This window comes from Platalea leucorodia (assembly GCF_965183815.1).
Source record: "Platalea leucorodia genome assembly, chromosome: 1".
Lineage (NCBI taxonomy): Eukaryota > Metazoa > Chordata > Aves > Pelecaniformes > Threskiornithidae > Platalea > Platalea leucorodia.
The window spans coordinates 89,052,211-89,076,170 of record NC_138823.1 but is presented as its reverse complement, the minus strand read 5'-3'; positions in this window follow the sequence as shown (position 1 = coordinate 89,076,170).

The window sequence follows — 23,960 nt, the reverse complement described above, 5'->3', positions numbered from 1 at the left end:
GTTTTGTTCCATATTAGAACTAAGTTGAAAGATATTGATAATTAGCTTTGGCTGTCATCATATTAAGATCAATAGGCTTTTCACTGTATTATTAAAGTTTGTCTCAGAATTCTGTGTCTTGGCCCTGAGGGTACCACCATCCCTGCCCATCCCTGCCCAGTGCCTGCAGCTCCCCCCGCCCTGCCCAGGGCCCAGGACCCCATATCAGCCCCCTGGGGCCATCAGCCCCTGCCTCAGTGACACCACAGTGGGGGTGGTCTCCAGCTCCCTACAGCACTGCCCTGCCTGGCCATGGGCCCCCTGTCCTGCAGGCCCATGGCCTGGCCTGGCCTGGCCTCATCCTGCCCCATCCCCAGAGAGCTGCCCAGTGTCCAGGACTGGGGCTGCCCCGGTGCCCCCCGGCTGCCCTGCTCCTGGCTGAGGTGGTGGGATGGGCCCTGGCTGCCAGGCCCTGCCATGCCCAACCCAGTGGAGCCCCTGATGCTCACAGCCCCAGGTTGCTGCAGGTCCCCACAGTGCCCTGACGGGATTTCAGTGTCTGGCCACATGCAAATCAATGAACCATCATTTCTGCCAGCCCCCCCAGAGTCCCAATATTCTGTGCTCTCATTTTGGGAATTCCTCACGTCAACTATACACCTGGGTGTGTCGTGTCGTGTCCCCCCCCCCCCCATCTTGCTCAAACTAACTATATTGTACACCTGAAGATTTTAAAAGCAAATGACATGAGAATGAAAATAGATGTTGTCTTGTCAAATGAGATCCACAACACCACATGTTAGTTTATCTTTCTTAAGGCAATGCATCTAATTGCTGAGCAGTCACTAAAGCATTATTTAAGAATTGTCCTAAGTAATTAAATCAGGCTACTCCAGTTTGCTTAAACACACATTAATCTTTCATAGTGACATCAAAGTTGCAAACACCTTAGGGAAAAATTCTGCAGTAAATCATCTGTAAATGTAATAAACATTTAACCTGTAAAATAATAGATGAGGTAGAATACTTCAAAGCAATTCTAGTTTACTTCTTTTTTTCCTTGATTAAAAAAGTGAATCAGAGCTGCTTAATAATGTCATTGTATCACTCATGCACAAAGTCTACTGTGTTGTATTTGACTGATGGGAAAAGGGGCAATTTGTATATGTTTTAAGCTTAAAAAGTTTTTTAAGAGTTCACATTATAAAAGTTCAAATTCTCCTCATGTTACACTCAGTAAAGTGCATAGAAGCTGCCTTGTTTTCCCACTCCAATTTAAAACTGGAAGTGGGAAAAACTTAATTATGATTGGAATAATAGTTATTAGTAAAAGTGTATAGATTATAAGCTATAATGCAAGAAATACTATTTTTTGATGCCATGGCCTGAGACTAGACTTAGAGACATGACAGATGTTGGAAGGTTAATTCAGCAGTATCACTTCTAATATTTGTGTTCAGCCTGAGTTAACCTTGCATGCAGTTTTCTCTCAGTGTGAGGCAAGCGGTGGCGTTAGAAAGTTACACAGTAGGTCTCTGCCACTCCTGTTGAAACTTGGCACAGTGCACCTGGGCTGTACACTGTGTGAGCGTTCTCCTCCAAGTAGCTGAGCCACAGCCCTTCTTAGAGGAATCAGTAGCAGCTGTGACTGCTCTGTCAGGTGGTGCTCATCATCTCACTGAATTAGACACTCTGTGAGCAAGAGCATCAAAGTGTACCAGAAACTGAAAATGCTACACTGTATTCTAGAATGAGGCAAGTGGGAAATATATGCTATGGGCATGACCATACATTGAAGTGATGTTCACAATTTGCCTGCGTTTGGTTTTCTGTGAACAACTCTATGGAAATCACTTTTTTGTATGCAAGTGAGTACTTCATATGAATCCATGTATTTTTGTTTCTGTAAATCAAACACGTTGTTTTGTAATGTATATTTTATATCACTTGTTTGTGGAAGCGATACTGTGAAAGAGTGAGCCTGCACATGACTATGTATCCAAACTGAATAGCAGATGTGTGCTACAACATCAGCTGAGATTTTTGTTGATCAGGGGATACTCTGCATATTCTGTGACCAGCCCAGACCACGTTATATCATCCTTTTAACATATGCTAAGGTTTCTTTATAAATACCAGGGTGCAAGCAGGGCACAAACATGATCTGGAAATGAAAAGAGCTTTTGTGTCCTGCAAGTCTCTGACAATGACTACAGCAGCAAACAGTTTGGACAAGCAGAAGTAGATTTGTAGCACAAATGCTGATGCTGAGAAACTGATGTCTGTGTTGTAGCTGTCTACTGTAGAGTGCAAAATATGATGCTGATGCTGAGGATCTGACATGCATGCTATACACATTTCAAACGCTTTCTTTGATTTTACTTTTTCAGGCTTCAGACTGGTTCTAGAGTGGTTCCATCAGTGGCATTAAATGCGCTCCTCAAACACTTTCTGGCTTAAAGCTATCCCTGGAGTGAACCAAAGCCTAGTAAATGGGAATTATCAGAAACTTTGATTCAGAAGTAGTCATGATTTGAACTGCTGTGTTCATGTAGATACATTTGCAGTGAGCAAGTTAGTAATACACAACTGGAAATTAGATTAACATCCCATGAAGAAAATTTCCTTTAAAATTAGGCAATACAATTGGAATGGGACAATAGAGCTCCTCTTATTGATTTTCAGGTGTATAAAAGTTCAGTATCTATATTACATTAATTGTTTAGGCTTCCAATACAGGTAACAGGAACAGAGATAAGTACGGTGAATAAAAAATGTTGGATGTATCATCATTGTCTTAGAATGGGTGAAATTATATTTTGTATGTAACAAACTTCTTTCATTGACATTAGAGAAGTCTAGAGCAATGCCAAGATGCCTAATTCTTAGGCAGCTCAAAAAAAGATGGTGTGAGCCCCAATTCTAGTAACATCTTTTAAGAAACAGCATGAGCTTTAAGTTCTCACTGCTTTTTGGTGATTTTATGCTGAGGGCTATATGTATATATAAAAAAGTCTGTGGTTTGCAAACAGTGCTGGCAATTTCTGATTTTCAGAAGAAATCATGCCCTTTTGAACTGAGGAAAATGGGTGAAGCCAGACAGTGGTTCAGTTGCTCAACTGCTGTGCTAGAGATGTTTGAATGTATTACCATAGTTTCACAAATAACTGAGAACTAAACTGAGCTTATGGGTGAAGTGCTATTATTAAACCTTCACACATAGAAGTGTTTCGGGACTTCAGATGGGATGGAGGGCCAGTTGTGTCAGGTTTCATACAAAGTTAATAAAAAAACAGTAACTCTAAAAAAAAAAAAAAAAAAGTATAAAGAAAGCCCTTGTCAAAGGAGACTGCCTGGGGCATAGTCTTCCACTTACAATAATGTATAGAGGATTCTGATGCAGTAGTTAATTTCCTACTGAGCAGAGTTTCTTATTTCAGATGACTGTTAATCAGTCATAGAGGGAACACAAAGCGAGATCCTCAAACCAGGTTATTGCACCTGTGCTTAAGAATTCAATGATTAATCTTTTCTTTTCTGCTTCCTTCTGACACAAACTTTGTCAAAACTGATGTGTCAGAATGTTTCAGCTTCAGTGAAACAGCATTTTTTTCCTGTGTGACCAGCTCTATTTATCACGTTCATGTCAATGTTAAATTTGCTGGTGGAAAATCCAATTTGAACTAGTGTGAAGTTTTCTGAAAGGGCTTGTCCGGAATTTGTAACTTAAGAAAAGCTTTGCTATCTGTAATCCTTCCCATTAGCAAGCAAAACCTGTTTCTGGGATTGGGGAGACTCCAGCACTACTCATGGCACTATCCACTCATATGTCCAATGGGAATCTATAGTGAGACATTCCCAACAGTACTGCAAGATCAAGAGCATGCAGAGAATTTGCAAGAAACAGAAGTAATTCCAAGGGAGCAGGACTGCACCACAAGGGAAGACTAAGAATTATCTTATATGAGGAAATATCTTTTGATGCATATAGAATTTGCAGGAGGATGCTTATGAGGTTCTTTTTGGAAATGCTTGCACTTCACTGTATTTTAGGTGTTTTGTTAGGCATCGGCCCTTTCACCTGTCATAAAGAGTTCAGAGCAAGCATAAGAATCCCACACTTGCTTTTTATATTAATTTCTAGACTCTGTTGATTGTATTAAAGTCAATAATAGAGCTCCTAGTTTTTCAGCAGGATCAAGATCTGAATATTTTACTTTCCTATGAATTTCGCTTGGATATAGAATCTAATAAAGGACCGCATTTTTTATATTAGAAGCCATAAGAAAAATTGTTTCCCAATTAGAAAGAACAGAGAGAAAATGTTTGTTTTCGTAAATATAACACAATGTTTATTACTTGGTGAAACAACATTTTCGCTACCATAATAATGCATTTTATACAATGTTATTATCATAGGCTTAATAATTTAAGGGAGAGGAAAGCCGTTTTCTTCAGCATGGGTCCCACATGGTCTTGCACTAACATACAATACAATTATATGTCTCAGATGAGGATTTGATAATAATTGTGACAGACGGACAATGGCCTGGTAATAAATGACTATTTCATAACCAAAGTGCATAAGGGAAATTTCTTTCAACTTCAGGAAAAAAAAAATCGTCCCAGCCAGATGGTTTAACTTCAACAGCAATGAGTGGGCAGGCTCATAATGAATGACTGCTTTATAAGTTAGTTTCCCTGAGAACAACTTAGTTGTTCAACAATCTTTCCTAATATGCTGAGATTTAATAACAGGCTGACTAGCTGTGGGGTGGGTTTGAGTCTGTTCTTTTGCCTTCATCTGTCTTCCTCTTGCTCCAAAAGAATAGTAAAAGAAGTTGTGTCTATATCTTTGTTAAAATGTCACTACAGCTCTGCAGCTGATCTACAAGCATGCTGTCTAACTTAATTTGGTTTATGTGCAATATCTAGTACAGTAGGTCTAGTTACTTTAAGCAAACTTTTTGTGTGTAATTCTTTCTTCCTCCCTAATAATCTTACAGAATATACTTTTGAATGGCTGTATCAAACAGTTCATCCCTAAGGAGAAAGGTTCACTGGAGAAAAGGCCAAAAGATTTAATGGTATATTAGTCTGTTAGCTTTGGGATATGGTTCCCTCGGGTGAGAGTTCAGATCCTTTGAGTCTTTTGAGTTACTGCTAACAAAAAGTAAATTATTACAGTATCACCTGTACTGCAATGCTATTAAACCTTTCTGACAGGGCATCTGAGGGATTTCATAATACTGCTGTTGAGGGCAAGAGTATCTTTTTCTGCCCTTCTTAATACCCATCTTGTAATGGTTAGGGGGGCAGAGCCTCTGCTTGGGTCAAACATTGTTCCCTGGAAGAGGCTATAGCAAAACCAACACTGAGCAGGCTTGGATTTCATTGCGCTATCAAGTACTGCTACCTTCAGACAACCTTCTCTTTGTCTGTTATTCTTCTGAGATCCACAGGAACTTCGTTCTGGCATTTTCCTGAGGGTAAGGAGCACCACAGGCTGTGTGGGGCTAAAATGCAGTCTGCTTCCAACTTTTTCCCCTCCTCAGCAGAGAGACAAAGCAAGTATCAGTATTATTGCTGCTGTTTTGGACACCGGTTATGGGTATCAGAGCATGACAAAATAAACTGGAGATGAGAAATACTAAGTTCAAATGCACTGGACTGTGCAGAGCAAGGCACAGCACTAGTATTGCTACAGAGGATGCAGCAATGTACTACTATCAGCACGTAATAATTGGTGTCACAGGATCTAAATTTACAGTGTTATAATGACATAGGTATATTAGCTATTACCAGTGCCATGATGAGATATACCTTTGAAACTGTTAATTTAGTCTCTTGGGCTTCTGTTTTATTTGCTCTCGTTCAATTATTTGCTCTTTTAATAGTTAGACCTCCAGCCACACTACTTGCAATTAGCTCACAAAATCTTGTCTTTCTGACAATTAGATTGTACCATTTTGGTTGCTTACAATAAGAGACAATGAATTTACAAAAAGTATAGGCAGGTTAATGAGCATATCACTACTATGTCTCTGTCAGAGATACATTTTACTCCTCATCCTTGCATGCAGCAAGATACTTGAGCTAGTAGCTAGATATCTCTTTTGGGACACAGTGCACCCTTGTAATCTTGAAGTTGTCTCTGGTTCTCTCTGCCATTCCATTCAATCTACACGTGAGCTATGCAAGAAATTTGCCCACTAGCTCCCTAAAAAGCTGTACAAAATTGCCCTCACCATCATATATGGCTAGACATAGCAGGGCTGACCCTAATATCTTATTTCTGGGGAACTGCCTCTTAACTTTTTAAAATCCTTTTCTTTTGTTGTACAGCTGGTAAATCAACAATAGCAAAACAACAAAACAAACCTTCTACCCCAAAAAGCCAACCCTCCAACAGCTGAGCAAATGCCAATATTCTGATATTTAAAGTTTTTGCATGGTTTGTTTTTCTTTTTTTTCTTTCTAATCTATTGCAGGATTTTCATTTTGTTGCTGAAATTGGACACATAGATAATTATAGCTCTTGGTAGCTCATTAACAGCTCTGCCTTTAAATCAAAACATTTAAATAATGAGTTGGTCTAATTTGATTTCCCTGTTGACTATCAACAATTGCTTTTCTTCCCTGTCTTAATGAATGATTTTATTCTTTAATTGGGAAACTAGTTCCTGGGCTAGTCCAAAAGGTAGGTCTTTCATGGTTGCATATGCTTATGCACTTTTCTTTAGATTTGTCATAAATCATTATTTTATGGTATCTTAATTCTTTATTCTACTGTAAGCTTTATGGAACTGAAATTTCTGTCTATACTTATATATTTCCGTGGATGTGTGTTCCATATGTTTACTGTGAAATTTATTCCCAATAGAGATAGGGAGGCCTATAACAACCTTTTAAAACTGTATCTGAGGTGAAACATGATGACTGGTTTGCAATATATAGGAGTCACAGTAGTGATTAATAATCTTTATTTCAACTGATACATAAACTGTATTTTCACAAGCACTGTATTTTTTAAGCTCATTTCTGAAATCTCTCAACTCTTTGTGAGATATGAAGACATCCTTTATTAGTGAGGTGAGTGAAAAGATGGGGCAACAACTCAGCAGCCCTGCATGTTAAGATGTTTCAGAATGTCATGGTACAAATATTTTGAGTTTACCTGTTCTGACTGAGGCTGCCAGAAATATAGACCATGCTCCAGTAAATCTTGCCGCAAGAGTTAGAGATGTTATCGTTCCCCATTGTCTGGCCTGCCTCACTTCTGAAAATTATTACCTGCCTCACAGAAGGGGCAAAAGGTTGTGCCTGGCCATTTCAAGTTGTCTCTTCAGTGTCTAAACTTAAGCCATAGATGATTGTGAGTTTGAACTAAAACAGTAGGCTTAGCAGTGGGTAAGATACAATTATCCTTCTGCTGCCTTTGCTGGAAGAGCTGCTACTAGTGATGTGTGGGCAAGCTATAGCTGTAGCAGGGAGTCTTGGTGCTTGTCTACCACTGCCAGTAGAACTGATCTCTATTGTTAAGTTCTGCCAAGATGACAGAGCTGTGGGGAAAGAAAGCATATGCTCTACTTAATGCAACTGTGCCTTCAAAACTCTTGATGTCAGTGCAGCTTTACTGAATGCAAAGCTTCTGTCAGTTTAACTGTTTGTGCTGTTTCAGGAAGTTGATATATCTGAGCTGGCAGGACAACTGGAAGCACATATTTCTTCTCCACTAGGAGGAACTCTGCTGAGAGACCAATCTTATAGTCTCCAATATAGTCATGTATACTTTCAAGAGGCTGTGGTATGTTCTTCTGGCTGTAGGTATCAGAAAACATGTATCAGAAGTGGGATTAATACCAAAATAAAAATAAAAAATCAAATTTAAAAGTTCTTACGGTATTACTTGATAGCAACCTACTCATGTGAGAGAAATCACAGCAGCAAGGAGTGAAATGGAAAAAAAAACATAGTCTCTCTGATCTGTTTAGCAGAACCATGGTTTTGAGCATTTTGTCTGTAGGTGAAATAATTGGTTGAAGGTCCCCGTTAATGATCTCTGTTATGACAATATCTGTTTCTCTATCTATTTCTTATAGTTGCCTTCTGCCAGTAAGAGTTAACGGGTTGACACTTAAATTATCCTGTTTGAAAAAGAATAGAGTGAGGAGGAAAACAAACAATGTAAATGTGGGAAATAAGGAGCTGCATGCAGCCTCGAGTTAGGATATGGAGAAATGCAAAGGAAAAGGTTGGAGAAATGTGGAACTGAAGAGAGGTCTCACACTACTTCACTGTAGTATGTGAAGAATGGGGGAAGAAATGAAACATGTGCAGCCAAGAGAACTAATGTGTATAGTGGCACTTACATACACATTCATGGCTGGCAATAAAATGGTGGAAGGCACACAAAACTCTTTGTAGAAGACTCCTTATGATACAGATCCCTGAGAATAAGGGACGACAAATCATGATCCAGTGTTTTTTAACATCAGCGTAAGAAGAATTACAAAGACTTAAAAAAAACCAAACCAACCAACCAAACAAACCCAAAAAAGACACAATATAACAGTCGAGAAGGGCTTTCGGGAAAATGTTTGCTTTGTAACTGAATAAAAGGGAAAGTAAGAGAACAAGTTTTGTTGATGAGCTGTCTTTGGATTTGCCTAGACCTGGAGACAGGTTGTAAAAAGCCAGCAGGAATCCCACACAGGATGTTCTTAATGAAATACCAGGAACACTTTTTCCAGTTTTCTACCAGTGCCAAATGCAACTCTAAGTGATAGGTCTTCCAGGCTTCTCTGGTTCATGCAGAAAAGTACAGTGACAGTTTTATGCTTTGTGCTACCCATTGCCGTTCGATGGGTATGCCCAGGCTGTGTAACTTCCAGTGATCCTCAGTGGAGCTGCTAAAAATGTAATCATCAGGCCCACCTACAGCAAATACTAATATCGGACAAGCAAAACCTATGTGCGTTAGAGATAGAATCATAGAATCATTTAGGTGCTTTCCTCTGCTCTTTCTCTTTAGTTCTTCATCAACTGCAGTTCTGTTGAATTTGGTGCACAGCTTTAACTACCATGGCTGATGTAATTGAAAAATGTATCAAATTCTTTAAAGTGGTTTGCTGTACTAGTGCAGAGTACTTTATCTTTTTACACTATTTCAGGAAACTTTGGAGGGTGGTTAAATGCATGCTATCATACTCCCCTCAGAGAGAGCAGAAGCTTTTATTTACATTTCCCAATTCTTAGTTCTTTTGATGGAAGGGAAAGTTATTTTTCAGTAACAGTTACTGTAAACCCTTCTGAGACATCAATGCTTTAAATAAGGCATGTGTTCTAATAGGATCTAATGAATAAAGCATTTTGCACTGTTTCCCATGACATGCTGTACAAGCATGTCTGCTGTAGCTTTTGCAGAATTACCTTTTCATAGGTTAGATAAGCAAAACCAGTCCAAATGTTATCGACACATTAAATTTCACACCACTATTTCTTTGAAAAATTATGAAGTCTAAATTCTTTGTACATTTCATTAGTTTTATTAGCACTGAAAGGTGCGGTGATATAACTTTGGCCGATATGATCGGGCAGATACAAGTTGGTGCAGAATTGTTTCCAAATATTCAGGGCTCAGGCTAAAAGGCACAATACCTGGACAATGCAAATGGTGAGAGTACTTTCATAGAATCATATCACAGAATCATAGAATACCAGGTTGGAAGGGACCTCAAGGATCATCTGGTCCAACCTTTCTAGGCAAGAATTTGTAAAGTCTAGACAAGATGGCCCAGCACCATGTCCAGCTGAGTCTTAAACATGTTCAGCGTAGCGGAGTCAACCACTTCCCTGGGGAGATTATTCCAATGGTTGACTGTTCTCATTGTGAAAAATTTACCTCTCGTGTCCAATCGGAATCTCCGTGGGAGTAACTTGTGCCCGTTTTCCCTTGTCCTCACCATGTGACTCCTTGTAAAAAGGGAGTCTCCACCTTCTTTGTAGCTCCCCTTTAAGTACTGGTACGTGGTGATGAGATCACCTCTAAGCCTCCTTTTCTCAAGGCTGAACAAGCCCCGTTCTCTCAGCCTGTCCTCATACGGCAGGCTTCCCAGACCCTTGATCATCTTGGTGGCCCTTCTCTGGACCCCCTCCAGCCTGGCCACATCCTTTTTGTATAATGGGGACCTGAACTGTACACAGTATTCCAGGTGTGGCCCGACAAGTGCTGAGTAGAGTGGGATAATGACTTCTTTATCTCTGCTGGTGATGCCCTTTTGGACGCAACCCAGCATCCTATCGGCCTTCTTGGCCGCAGCAGCACACTGTTCACTCATGTTGACACCTTCCTGTCCACCAGGACCCCCAGGTCCCTTTCCACAGAGCTGCTCTCTAGCCAGGTGGATCCCAGTCTGAGCTGCACTCCTGGATTATGTTTTCCCAGGTGCAAGACCTTACACTTGTTTTTGTTAAACTTCATAAGGTTCTTGTTAGGCCCCTCTTCCAGCCTATCCAGATCTTCCTGCAGGGTGGCTCTCCCTTCCAGAGTGTCTATTTCCCCCCTCAGTTTGGTGTCATCTGCAAACTGCAAATTTTTATTGTTCATATAGTATAGTGTTTGCCTTTTTCTGAAAATTCTAGGTGCAAATACCGAATCAGACTCAGTTAGGTTGGCCTGCTTTGTACTTTGATTCCTAAATTCTTACTGAAGGGCCTGGTGAAGAGGAAAGTAATTATTCCTTATACTCAATTGTGCAAGATCAAATAAAAATCAAAAAGGAAGACCTATGTTCTATGGCATGTTCTCCTTCACAGAGGTATGGCTGTTTCGCATGAAAAGTAAGAGAGTAAGTAGCGCTGCCCCGGTAGTCTATCCTCTGTGCACAAAGCACAGTGCTTATGAGTGTGATGTGAGTAAGCTTTTCCAGGGATTAAAAAAAAAAAAGGAGATAAAGATATAGAAGGATAGAGATACTGTTGTGTCCAGAACCTGCCATCGCATCTAAATATGAGAAAAACTTTGAGCAGAGTTGTTTATACCTACTAGAGGGAGAAAAAGAGTGAGAGAAACAAAATTTTTAAAAGAGAAAGAATCATTTCTTCCTCTGTCAGGATTAGCAAATAAGTATTTCTCTGATACTAAACTGATCTTTAAAATTATTACCTTTTAACGTAGTTCTTCATTTAGGGATAGTCATTAGGCTGAGAATTAAACATTCTTTTTTTAAAAAATCAGCCCCCAAAAGAAATTACTACCTTTGAGCTCTCTGAGCTCTTTTATAGGCATGAAATAACGAGGGGGAAAACGTCTGTCCTTCCACAGCTGGTATAGGAAAGATTTTATATTTAACACAGTACTTGTCTTTGTATAGTCACTTCTACTAATTTTCCAGGAGAGAGACATGATGGAATCACTGCTAAAAGAAAAGTGGGGTGAAAGCAGGGTGAGACAGGAGAGAGAACTTGTTTGTGATGTGGATAACTTGGCTTAGTTCTAAGGGGTGGAAAGTTTTAAATGCTGAGCCCCTTAAAATTCAATGGACTTGTAAATATTTGTGCAACTCAAAGTCTTGTAAAGAACATTGCTTATATCTGATGAGGTCCAAAATGAGTAAAATGAGAGAGGACCTTCAGAGAATAGCCTGCTAAGAAATAAATGTAGTCTGGTAAATTAGTATATTGAGATTGCAGTTTAAAATCTGCCTAAAGAAATGACACTTTTACTTCAACTTTCCGTTCTCTTTGCTCTTTATTATGTTATTTACTGTCATTCGCTCTCTGGACATAGTCCTGTGGGTGGCCCTGCTTGAACAGGGATGTTGGACAAGATGACCTCCAGAGGTCCCTTCCAACCTCAACCGTTCTGTAATTCTGTTATTTAATCTAATGTCCAGTAACATTTGCCAGTGATCGCCATTTGTCACCAGAACTCTCCTAGCATTCACCACGTTCAGGTGATGATTAATCCAGGCTTGTGGTACTCAAAGACATTTTCTGTCTTATTTTCCCCTTCCAGGGGTGGCTGTTTTCTGCTCTGGGTGGGGTTCTGGAGTTTTCTGCCTCTATTTATTATTTGCTTCTCAGTCAGACCAGTTACTTTGTGTAAAAAGTAAGAAAGTGTCAGTAAGCCTGAATATAGTTCACTGAGATGGGTCTTTAGCTTCCCCCCTTCCTTTCCTACTTACTTAGCTGTATTTTTTTCTTGTTTCTTTTTTTTTTATTTTTTAATTTCCTTCTTTATTCATTTTATATTCTCAGCTGTGACTCAGACATTAGAAGACATTGACAATCTTGCTCAGCCTTACTTTGCACATCTCATTTGTTCTGTCCCAGCCATTCCAGAGATTTGACATTTGGTACTATCTCACTATTATATCTCTAACTATTGAGACAGGAGCAGGAGTCTTGGCAGCTGTGCTTGCTGAAAGCAAGCTGAAATGGGAATGTGGAGCTGAAAGAGGGAATAGTTGGTGTTTGAAGAGGTAGGTTTCAGTAGGCCTATTTGCCCAAATACTAACAACATACAGAGGCCATGACGTTTCTCTGATTTAATGGAGGGTAAGATTGCTACTTTCCCATCACGTAGGTACTTACATTGTGATTGAACTCTTCAAACCTGACCTGAGGATTTAGCCACACAACATTCATTAATTTTAATAGGAGTTAACTCCTATAAACTCATCCTATCTCTTTGGGGTTAAATTTTGTCTTCAGTTACATCCATATAGTGTCACTGTCAAGTTCCTAAAGTATTGTCAAGAAGAGAGAATTGTGTAGCCAAGGCCAGATTTTTGTTTAAAGACTGACTCTAGCTGACAAGGGTCCTTAACTGCAAGTGAACTGGTGGTGTACTGTGTAATATCTTCAATTTACTGACAGAGGTAAATTTGCTTAACTGAAAACAGAGATCCAAGTTAAAGTATTTGTGTGTAGTTGCTGTTTAAGACAAGAAAATATATATTAACATACTTTGTTCTTTCTTTTCTGATACAAAGTGGAGGGATCATTTTCCAAAGTGAAAGAAAACCAATGTACAAACCTGTCTATACCATCACTGTAATGATGTTGCTGTGACTATGATTTGATTCAGACACTTTCTCGAGACATTGCAGAACTTCATTTATCTTAAAGGTTTACTTTTTCCTAGATGCTTAAGGAAAACAAATTAATGTATAAAAGGATACCATCAAGAAAGAAAGTCTTGATTTGAATTCAATTAAATGTCAGCTTGTCATATATTAAGTAGCACTGTGGGAGGACTGCTTTGTTGTGTAATTAAAATGGCTCATTGTTAAGAAGAAATATTTACAGAGATATTGAAGCATTAGCTGGGATTTAAACATGCTTATAAACTGGTCTCTTGATACCTTCTCCACATTATTTCCTCCAGCAATTGTATTCATTCCTACAAGTTTCATTCAAATTGGTAAAATCAATATTTTCACCAAAACGTGGATCACCCTGGCCTAAATCAAAATGCCTTTACTTACTCCAGTTTCAAAACTGGGTATTCGTCTGGCATTTTATCTATAACGTCATTAACAAAACAACACAGCTTTTCAAACCTTTGCGATACTGGAAGCCAAAAAGAATCTCTGGAGTCATCCAAAGTGTTGCCCCAAAATCTGTCTGTAACTAAGACATGTCTAGCTAGAAGGAGAACTGGAACAAACTCCTAAATCTGCCTGCCACGTAAAAGCATACCTGTTTGCTCAATTTCTGTGAGCAAGTGCAGATACTGTCTTCAGTCTTGGGAAAAATAGATCTGGCAAAAAGCAAAACAGGCGAGAACGTGTCAGGGCTATTTTCAGTTCTATATAAGATGAGGTCCTGGATGAAACTTCTGCATATCACAGAAAATATTTTAATATAAAAAGTCATAATCAGTGTCAGAAGCATGGATAAATGTATCTAACATATGGATAGGAAATACAGACCTTACGATGTCTAAGAAAGGATGTCTAACAAAACCAGGGAATTTGTTCCACTAGACTTTCTGTTGGTGAACCACCGTTATTTCTGTTTTCTCAGGCTATATTCTGAGATCATATCCATACCTTAACATTTGACGCTACTTGTTCTTGCAGAAGAAAATCCCTTCACTGAGATGTGAACATGACCACATTAGCTTTGCGGAAAATAACTGTTGCAATGTTTTTTCTGGCACTGAATACAGAATGGGATACTTAGTGCACTACGAAAGTGCTGCAATGCTTGAGACCATGTTACACTTAGACATTACCAAAGGAATTAGGAAATATGTGTAATTAATTTTCAGCTTCTTAAACAAATGCCCTAGTTCATCAGAAAAGACATGTAAGCTTTGTACCTTGATTTGTGCTATGTTGCTTAGAGATATTGTAAAATGTGTCAGGAAAGAAAAGTCCTTGAATTTCTTCTGCTTCAGTTGCAAGTCTATTAATAGAATGGGCAGAGAATTGTAATGCTTCATTGCTTTTGGCTGATGGAGGGGAATACAAGGACTTTCCTACTTTCAAAGTGGCTTTGAAATAGTATTACCAGCAACAAGGCATCAGAGGAGTTCAGCACTGTAAAGTAAAATGATATTTAAAGAAAGTAGAAAAATGCAATTTTCTCCTTACTTTTACTTTATCAGCAGGAAACTCAGATAACTGGCTCTTTCATTTTCCTCCTCATCTTCTGCAGCTTTAAATGAATGGGGTCATAAAGATATACTAATAAAATTTAACAGTAAAAGCTTTCCGGCAATCATCTGATTAAAGTGGGCATTGCATGACCCTGTAGAATAATCATGATCAGTTACTAGCCTAGTGACTAGGAATAAACAGCTGATTATATGATTACATAAAGCTTCAAAAATTTAATAGTAGCTGAATCCCCAGTCTATGTGAAATGTTTGGCCTGACCTTGTGTGAGATATTATACAATGCCATTCCTGTGGGCTGCTAAGGTCCTGCGGTTTTCCATTAAGCTAAATGAGAAAGTCTTGACCATCACAATTTGCACCGTTGGGTCCATTATCTTTTGCCCTACAGGTGATTTGCTATGTGCTTTATTACAGAAGACAGAAGAGTTGAGAGGGTATTGTCCTGCAGACGGCAATGTCAAAGCTTATCCATTTACGGGTACAATGATACTTTCCAAGTTATACAGCAGAGAGTGTTGTATGATCCCTATTAATTTTGGTAGGAAGTACATTATTTCATATTAAAAAATTACTCTGAAAAGGAGTTAGAATGATTTTATTGATGAAACCAAGCATAAAATTGCATACAGACATTTTTAGTTGCTTTAACACAATATATTTGACCCAAAAAGAAGAAAGCGGGTCTGTTATAACTGGTCACATAGCTGAAATACACTGTCATGTGCTGGCAGACTAAAATGTTCATGCAAGTGGAGTCATTATATTAAAATGGCTGCAACTGTACAGAATTCTTCAGAGCAGATCTAAACAGCTTTTCAACCGGCATACTTGTTTCTTTTATTCTGACAGGTACCAAGCATCTCAGTATTCACTGATGAACTGTTACCCTGTGAAAAATGTTGGCATGTGACTAACCTCATGTAGCTCTCTTTGACTTAATTCTGTGCATTTGTGTAGCAACGGCAGGGCTGATCCCAGGCGAGGTGAGGAATGTCTGTTAGTTAATCTCCTCAATAGCCAGCAGGGGAAGCTGTTGCATTGGTTTTCAGTGTGACTCTCAAATATAAATGCTGGTTATTTTTAAATCCACGGATGAAAAGGTGAAGTTATCTTAAAATGAGAGACGGAATATGTATGTTTGCATGAAGGAGTTTTTGTTAGACTACGATTGGGATGACTAAACTACTCACAAGTGAGAAAGCAAGGAATGAGTGGTGCACAATGGAACAAACAGGTGCTATTTAGTGTCTAAATTTAGTATGGCCTATATATTTACTTAGAGACTTCAAAAGCTGGCTTAATATAGATTCAGTGATTTCAGCAATTATTAGATGACTGTAGTCCTTGCTCCATATGCATAAGAAAAGTGTTTCTGTAGAAAAGATGCTGGACTGGAACAAGCCCGGGTTCTGTTCTCAGGCTCGTCATGACAAAGTGTCAGAAAGTCATTTGGGCTCCGTTCAAAATATTTCTCTTAAGCACATGCTCATGGGCTTCACAGAATTTGGCTTTTAATCTGTCTGATGCTCAGTCTTTCATCTTTAAACAACAATACAATACTTTGCCCTTCCCATCTTTTTCCTCGTATTAAGAAGAGCTATGTTTTCATGGCCAAAAAGCTATAGACCTCCAGCTGGTCTGAAATAAAAACAAACTCTTAGCACATACTTTTACTTTATCCTTAAAGCATTATTAGGACCTTATGAGACTTCCACATTACAAGGGCAAATACCATGAAATTGATTATTAGAGCTGGGAACCAATAAATTTTTGCCAAATTTGTCAGCTAGATTTGAACTACTGTGTATATGATCCTAAAACGAATACTTTAACTATTAATACATCTTTTCTTCTCAGTTTCTACTAGAACAGGGTTTGTATGAGTGTTATCACACTGGTAAACTGGCAATATTCCCTTCATGCTTTATTAATAAAAGATGTGTCAGATAGTGTGATAGAAAAGAGGTTTTAATTGGGCATCTATAGAAGCTCTGCAATTAGAAAGGCCATTGTCAATTCTAATATGAACCTTGCCTTGAGCTTATCTTAATGATCCATGAAGAAAGTTTTCTTGTGAAATCTAATACTCTTGGTTTTGTCCAAACTAATGATATAGTCCTAATTCTAATTTAATTCTAATTCTAACCTTTCTGTTGTCATAACAGTCCCTCAGTAGGAACCTGCAAGATTGCTAGCTATCTGAATGAAAATTATTATTTCATCTGTAGGAAGTTTACTAGTTTAGGACTGACTCTTTCCTGTCTTTAGCTTCAAATAAATGGATTTTGTTCTCCAAATGGAAATTTGTTTTAAAGATGCTTATAGATGTATAGTGGGGATTTACTTGTGGTTCTGTGCAAACTAATGCATTTGTATAGCAAATAACAAAATACTGTGTATTCAGATGTTATGATGTTCATGACCATAAATGGCACGTGTTGATACACATTTATAAGTTCAGTTCTACCCTGGTAGCAACTGAGGGAATGGCCACAATTTATGCCTTAAGGTGACAGAATCAGCTGGTAACTTACGAGTAGTAAAGGGAAATTCCTACCCCATATGCAATCATTTTCATGGTAGAAGCCCTTATAAGAATAAAGATGATTTGTATTAATCTTTTATCTTCAAGAAGATTAAACTTTACTTTAGAAATTGATTCAACATATATTTCAGATCTTATAAAGGTTGCATACTTATGTTTCTGGAGGAGTCAAGACACCCAGAAGTACTGCTGTAGAAAGCTTAAACATTTAATTTGTCTGTTGGGGAAAGCTTTACCAAAAAGACTGAAAAACAAACCAGCAAAGATTCAACTGGTACAGCTTGAAAGAGTCTACTTGGCACAATTTATTGCATCTGTTATCTTCTAAGCTGTTTGCTCTTGTTCAAATAGCTAGTGCAATGCTGGAAGCAGAGAAATACTAGATGCAGGATGGTGGCAGGCGTTTCCCCCCAAGAAAATGTGGATACCATTGTTGGAACACTGAGTTATGGGGTAGACTCAATGTCCAGGCTTCAGAATTAAAAGCAACTTTAGAGGAACCATAGTTGTGGGGAGAATACCTTTATGCACGCTATTTAAGAGATTCAGCCTCTAGTTTAATCTAAAGAAATGACCAAGATCTATGTCTTAATTACAGCCCATAAGCACCTCTAATGGAGGAAAGATTTTTGACAGCTTATCTCTAAATTTAGCAAGTAGTAGCACAAAAGAACTAGACCTGCCGTACAAACCTTGATGCATTCAGGGTAAAAATAAGGGGTACAGTGTCTTAAACTATGTATGCACGCACAAGATAGCACAGTTCCCAGCTCCAGTTGTCTTGTTCTCAGAATTTTTTTCCCAGTCATTTTTGGTTTTGACAGTAGTATTATAGACTGGTAGAGCCTAATCTATGTTATACAGAAAATCAGAGAAGTATAGTGATTCATTCTTTCTGTTCCTAAGAGTCTCTGAACAGAACAGTATGATTAGCAGAAATATTAGCATTAGCCAAGTGATATTTAGAAACAATCCTGTCACAAATTCCTTACAAATATTCCTATTTCCCCATTCTACAACAAAAACTGGTATTCCTTTTCTATCTGCCATATTATAAAATTTCTAGTTTCCAGGCTCCCTTCCAGTATTCACTGACTTTCTATCACCTTTCTAATGGACTATCTGTCCAACACTTCCAACACACATATGGATGTGCTAGCTCACTATCTTGGGTGGTTTCAAAAAAACAACCAGAAGTATTGCTTTGAATTCACTTCTTTTTTAACTTCCATATTATACCATATTTTATTTATAACTACCGTTTGCACTCCAAAGCCAACTACTTGCATCCATCTCATATTGCTTACAGGAATATATTAGCCTTTCTTATTTTACCCCAGCATTCATCTGTTTTCTCCATGTGCTTCTTGCTACATCTTGTATAACTGAAATATCTCCAGCATATAAAAATGTTGAAGTACTCAGGTACCCATTATACTTAGAAAAAAAATGGTTTTCACATACCCATACATAATTCTTACCCTTTTATTTTTTTTTTTTTTTTACATTTTACTTTTTTTCTAAGTGGTTGAAGTCACTGCCTGTTTTAGGGGAATACTGAAGGTGGTTTCTAAAACATCATATATGTAGTCAAGTTAGGTTAAATATGCATCCTTTCTTCACATTCTTCAGCAGTTCTCTTCCTACCTTCTGACTCTTTTCACAGGAAGATTTTATTAGAAGAAATTTTTAAACGCCTTTTAAATAAATCATGAATGGTTCCATTTACAGAGCAAATGTTTAGCCAAAGGCTGAAAGCTTTAAGCAATAAGAAATTTTCCTTTGGCGCAAGAAGATGAAATGTCTCACAGGGAGGAAAAAAAAATGTTTAATTTCAGGTAAGATAGTGCTCAAAGGAACTTGAATCTTTCTCCTAAGTTTGAGCATTTCATATCTCTAGGTTTCTTTAAAGAGCCTCAAATTCTCACTGTTTCACTAACATAATTGGTCCCAGCTATGCCTCTGGAATTAGTTCCTATAGACTTGATTTGGATGAATCACATGACTAGAAGCAGAACTGCACCCAGAGTCAGTAAATACCAGATGGTAAAATAGCCAAATACATTTGTAAACAGCTCCCTAGGCTAAATCTCTGCATCAACAGCTGGAAGAGGGTATTCAATATGGTTAGTGTCTTTTTCTGTGTGGATACCAACTGTTACCGGACATTTGCTGTGTTTACTGAATACTGGAAAGAACCTTGATGTAAATGGACTTTATATATATTTTTTAGCTTTTCATACATGGCAGATGTTGCCTGAAAACAATTAGGCAAAAAGCAAGTAGATTAAAAACTTCTTCAATAAATGATAATATAATTTAAATGACAAAATTTACATTAGACATCTTCTCAGAATAATTATGAAACAATTACCTAATAATGAAGCTTCCAAGCTTTTTCTAACAGATGGTCAGAAGCTGAAATATATTGGATCATAGATAATCAGCAAATTTAATATGCAGGATAAATGCAGCAATCTATCATCCTGCTATAACCCACTGTACTATAATGTACTTGTTATAACTCCAAGATCAGAGTAATATTCCAGGGTCTCTAATCTAACATAGAGGTGATACAGGGGTTCAAAGACAGCATTTCAGAAAATTGTCTAAACTTGTAGCTTTACAGCAGCTACATTTTTGACTTACCGCATGCTTAGTTATGTCACCTTTACAACAGTCTTAAGACAACTTCAGGAATCATTATGTTTCACATCCAATTACTATAGCAGTACAAATTACTTGCTGTATGTTGTCATTATAGACAATGATAGCCACTTCTTGTTTTATGTGAATTTTATATTAACTCCTTTATAAAATGCTAAATAAAAAGTAGGAGTGCGTATTATGTATTAGCCAAATAAAATATATAATGTCATATAGGTGTATGTGGTGGGTTGACCCTGGCTGGATGCCAGGTGCCCACCAAAGCTGGTCTATCACTCCCCCTCCTCAGCTCGACAGGGAAGAGAAAAAATAACAAAAGGCTTGTGGGTCAAGATAAGGACAGGGAGAGATCACTCACCAATTATCATCACGGGCAAAACAGACTCAGTTTGGGGATATCAGTTTAATTCATTGCCCATCATATCAGAGTAGGATAATGACAAATAAAAGCAAAATCTTAAAACACCTTCCCTCCACCCTTCCCTTCATCCCAGGCTCAACTTCACTCCCGATTTCTCTACCTCCTCCCCGCCAGCAGCGCAGGGGGACGGGGAATGGGGGTTGCAGTCAGTTCATCCCACGTTGTCTCTGCTGCTCCTTCCTCCTCAGGGAGAGGACTCCTTACACTCTTCCCCTGCTCCAGCATGGAGTCCCTCCCACAGGAGACAGTCCTCCATGAACAACTTCATCATAAGTCCTTCCCATGGGCTACAGTTCTTCATGAACTGCTCCAGCGTGGGTCCTTTCCACAGGGTGCAGCCATTCAGGAAAAGACTGCTCCAGTGTGGATCCTCCACGGGGTCACAAGCCCTGCCAGCAAACCTTCTTCAGTGTGGGCTCCTCTGTCTCCACAGGTCCACAGGTCCTGCCAGCAGCCTGGCCCAGCACGGGCTTCCCATGGGGTCACAGCCTCCTTCGGGCATCCACCTGCTCCAGTGTGGGGTCTTCTATGGGCTGCAGGTGGGTATCTGCTCCACTGTTAACCTCCATGGGCTGCAGGGGGACAGCCTGCCTCACCATGGTCTTCACCATGGGCTGCAGGGGAATCTGCTCCAGTGCCTGGAGCACCTCCTCCCTCTCCTTTTTCACTAACCTTGCATAGTTGTTTCTCTCACATATTCTCACTCCTCTCTTCTGGCTGTTGTTGTGCAGCAGTTTTTTCCCTTTATTAAATATGTTATCCCAGAGGCACTAGCACCATCACTGATGGGATTGGCCTTGGCCAGCGGCAGGTCCGTCTTGGAGCCGGCTGGCCTTGGCTCTGTCAGACAAAGGGGAAGCTTCCAGCAGCTTCTCACAGAAGCCACCCCTGTAGCCACCCCTGCTACCAAAACCTTGCCACGCAAACCCAATACAGTGTATAACGAAGTAATTTTCAGAGTCAAGTACTGATCACCTCATACAAAAGAGGAGGTCTTATGCCTTCAGTATGTCTCATGAATGAACAGGACATTGCAGAAATGGTTATCTAGAATAGGTGCAAATAGTAATTACATATATGTAAGAATACTTGAGCCAACTTCTGTTTCATTTTATAGTCCTAGTATGTACCAAGCTGAAGTTAATGTGATTCTTTTACCTTCTGTATGCTAGCGTCTTGATTTGATATAGTTTATACTTGTTATGACTAACAAGCAGTTTGAATTTCCATGTATGATTCTGCACTTCAAAGCTGATAGTAGTAGCGTGTGAGTGAAGACAGCAATACATTACAACTTAATGAGCAACTGTTCTTACTCTGAATCGTGCTAAGAACCACAGAAGGCAGAAACTAATATGAAGAAAGATGAAAAACAAAATTCAAACTAAAGGGCTTTTAATTCAGTATCAGTAGCATTTCTGACAGAAGGTTAAAAGTACCTTTTTGTTAATTTGATTTTTATCTTTATGTTTTGGCCATTTTAAAATAGAATAGGTTTTCCCAGCTCAGCTATACAATTTAAGAGTAAATAAACTGTGATGTCCAGAAAACCTGAATAGCTTAGTTATGTGAGCTGACTTGATGTCGCTGGAAGGTATGCCATATATTTCAATGGCAGTTTCTGATGCAGAACTGAAACAATCACAACTTCTACAGGCAAATTTAAAAACATTTAAAACCAAACTTAGAAATTCAGCTCAGGTTATAGTTTCAGCACTAAGTTATTAAATAGTACAAAAGATCCAATCAAATTACTCTTGGCCTTACTGTGACAGTATCACGTATGGTTATATGATGGAATCTTCATGAGCAATGGAGACTAATTGTACCTGTGAATAATGTAGAAAGAGTGCATACAGGACAACATAACAGTCTATATAAATCAAGCTTATGTAAAGATGATCTACCATTTCCTAAAGTTTACTTTCATGTAAAATATAGTCAGAAACCTCAGCATGATCCTTGATGCATCCCCTGCATATACCAATAAACCTTCAAGCCTACACTTGAGGATCCTCTAAATCAGAAGTCAAAATAATCCATTGCTTAGCAGTAAGAGTAGAGTCAACTTAGCAGGGTGAACATATAGTAGCATCTACCTGTATTCAGATAATACTGGCGCTTGATCCCCTTGAACAGGGCAGCAGGGGAGGAAATAAGCAATCTGACTGAAGAGTAGCTGGACAGCAGTGCTAATAACTAGTATCTTCTGGTTAAGACCTGCACATACGAAGCATAAATAGATCAGGACTAAAATCCAATGTTTAGTCATGGTATAGTATAAGATAAAAATTGTAAATACTTAATTATATTGATTTATTATCAACAAAAATAGGTTAACAGTTACTTAATTGTGATTTATTAATATTTGTTCTAATCATGTAATATTTATGTAATATAAAATTGGACACATCAAAATCTGTCATTTACTAATGGGAATTTAAGTAGTTTTATGCCTTTTGCATTATGCAAGGTGCTTTTCTACTCCAGCTGTACAGTCAGTCACATAGTAAAGCCAAAAGGATAGTCTAAACTTTTAATTTCTATATTTATTAAAAAAAGTGACTCTTAGTAAATCTTTGATTTTATTTTCTTGGTAAATTACACTTATTTCCTATATGATATTATAATCACTTCTAGCAGGCATTACATCATTGTATTTGTATGCTTTCTTTGTAATATCTTAGGTCTATGGAAAACAGATTCAGAAGTCACGCTTCCTAAATGTGTTTTTCCATGAATATGCAATGGACAATCAGTGAATAAGATGCTTAATGCACAGAATTATAGATGGCTTCAGAAAGGAGAAGCCACAGTCAAAATAATGATGTTCATGTCTTAAACAGAACACAAGCTGGCTTTAAACATGTGCATCCAAAAAGCCATCTAAAAAAAGTCTCTTTTACTATACCCCTGCAAGTATCCAGAGTTTGTAGGTGTCTTATTTTCACCTTTTGTATATTCTCTGGAAGCTAGCAATTTTCTTTGCTTGCCCTGAACTGCCTTGATGTGGCAATGAGATGCCTTTTCTGATGTTGAAATCCAGGAACCAGGTGGAATGAAGCCTAAGTCTCCTGGGAGCATCTAGTGAATGCATTCAAAGCATACCTAGCACAAGCTCTTCAGATAGGGCTCCCTGAAAATGCCATTAGAGAGACTTTATTTTTTCAAGTGAAGATGATACATAACTTCTGTAGTGGAGAAATTACATGGTTCGGGAGGGGAATGGTCTACCTTGCAGTTCATTAACTAGGACACGTAGTAGATGAGTCCTGGTTTCCCAGGGCCATTGTTGCTTTAGCCTGGTGCTGCTTTAATAGAAAACTATCATCTATACATAGGTGAGTACCCCAACCATAATGATACAGAATTATTTTGCTCTATATCTTTCTGATAGCATGAATGTTGCCTATCTTTCTTAATACTGGCCTAGAAAAGAAAACAACGAATAACGTACTTCTACTGTGTCAGCTTCATGAGCTTCCTTTCACCTCTTCAGAAGGCAAGGATGTATATGGAGGGTGCTGCTTTTCCATCTAAATCCTTGGGTATGAAAGTGTATGTTCTTAATTTTGAGACACTGTGTCACTGCTTTTGTGTAACAGCACTGCCATCTACACAGCTGCAAGATCGTTTCACATTACTCCTTCACTTGACTGATACAGTCGAAAAATACAGTCCAGCTTTTCCATACACTTTCTGACAGTTTTAAACAT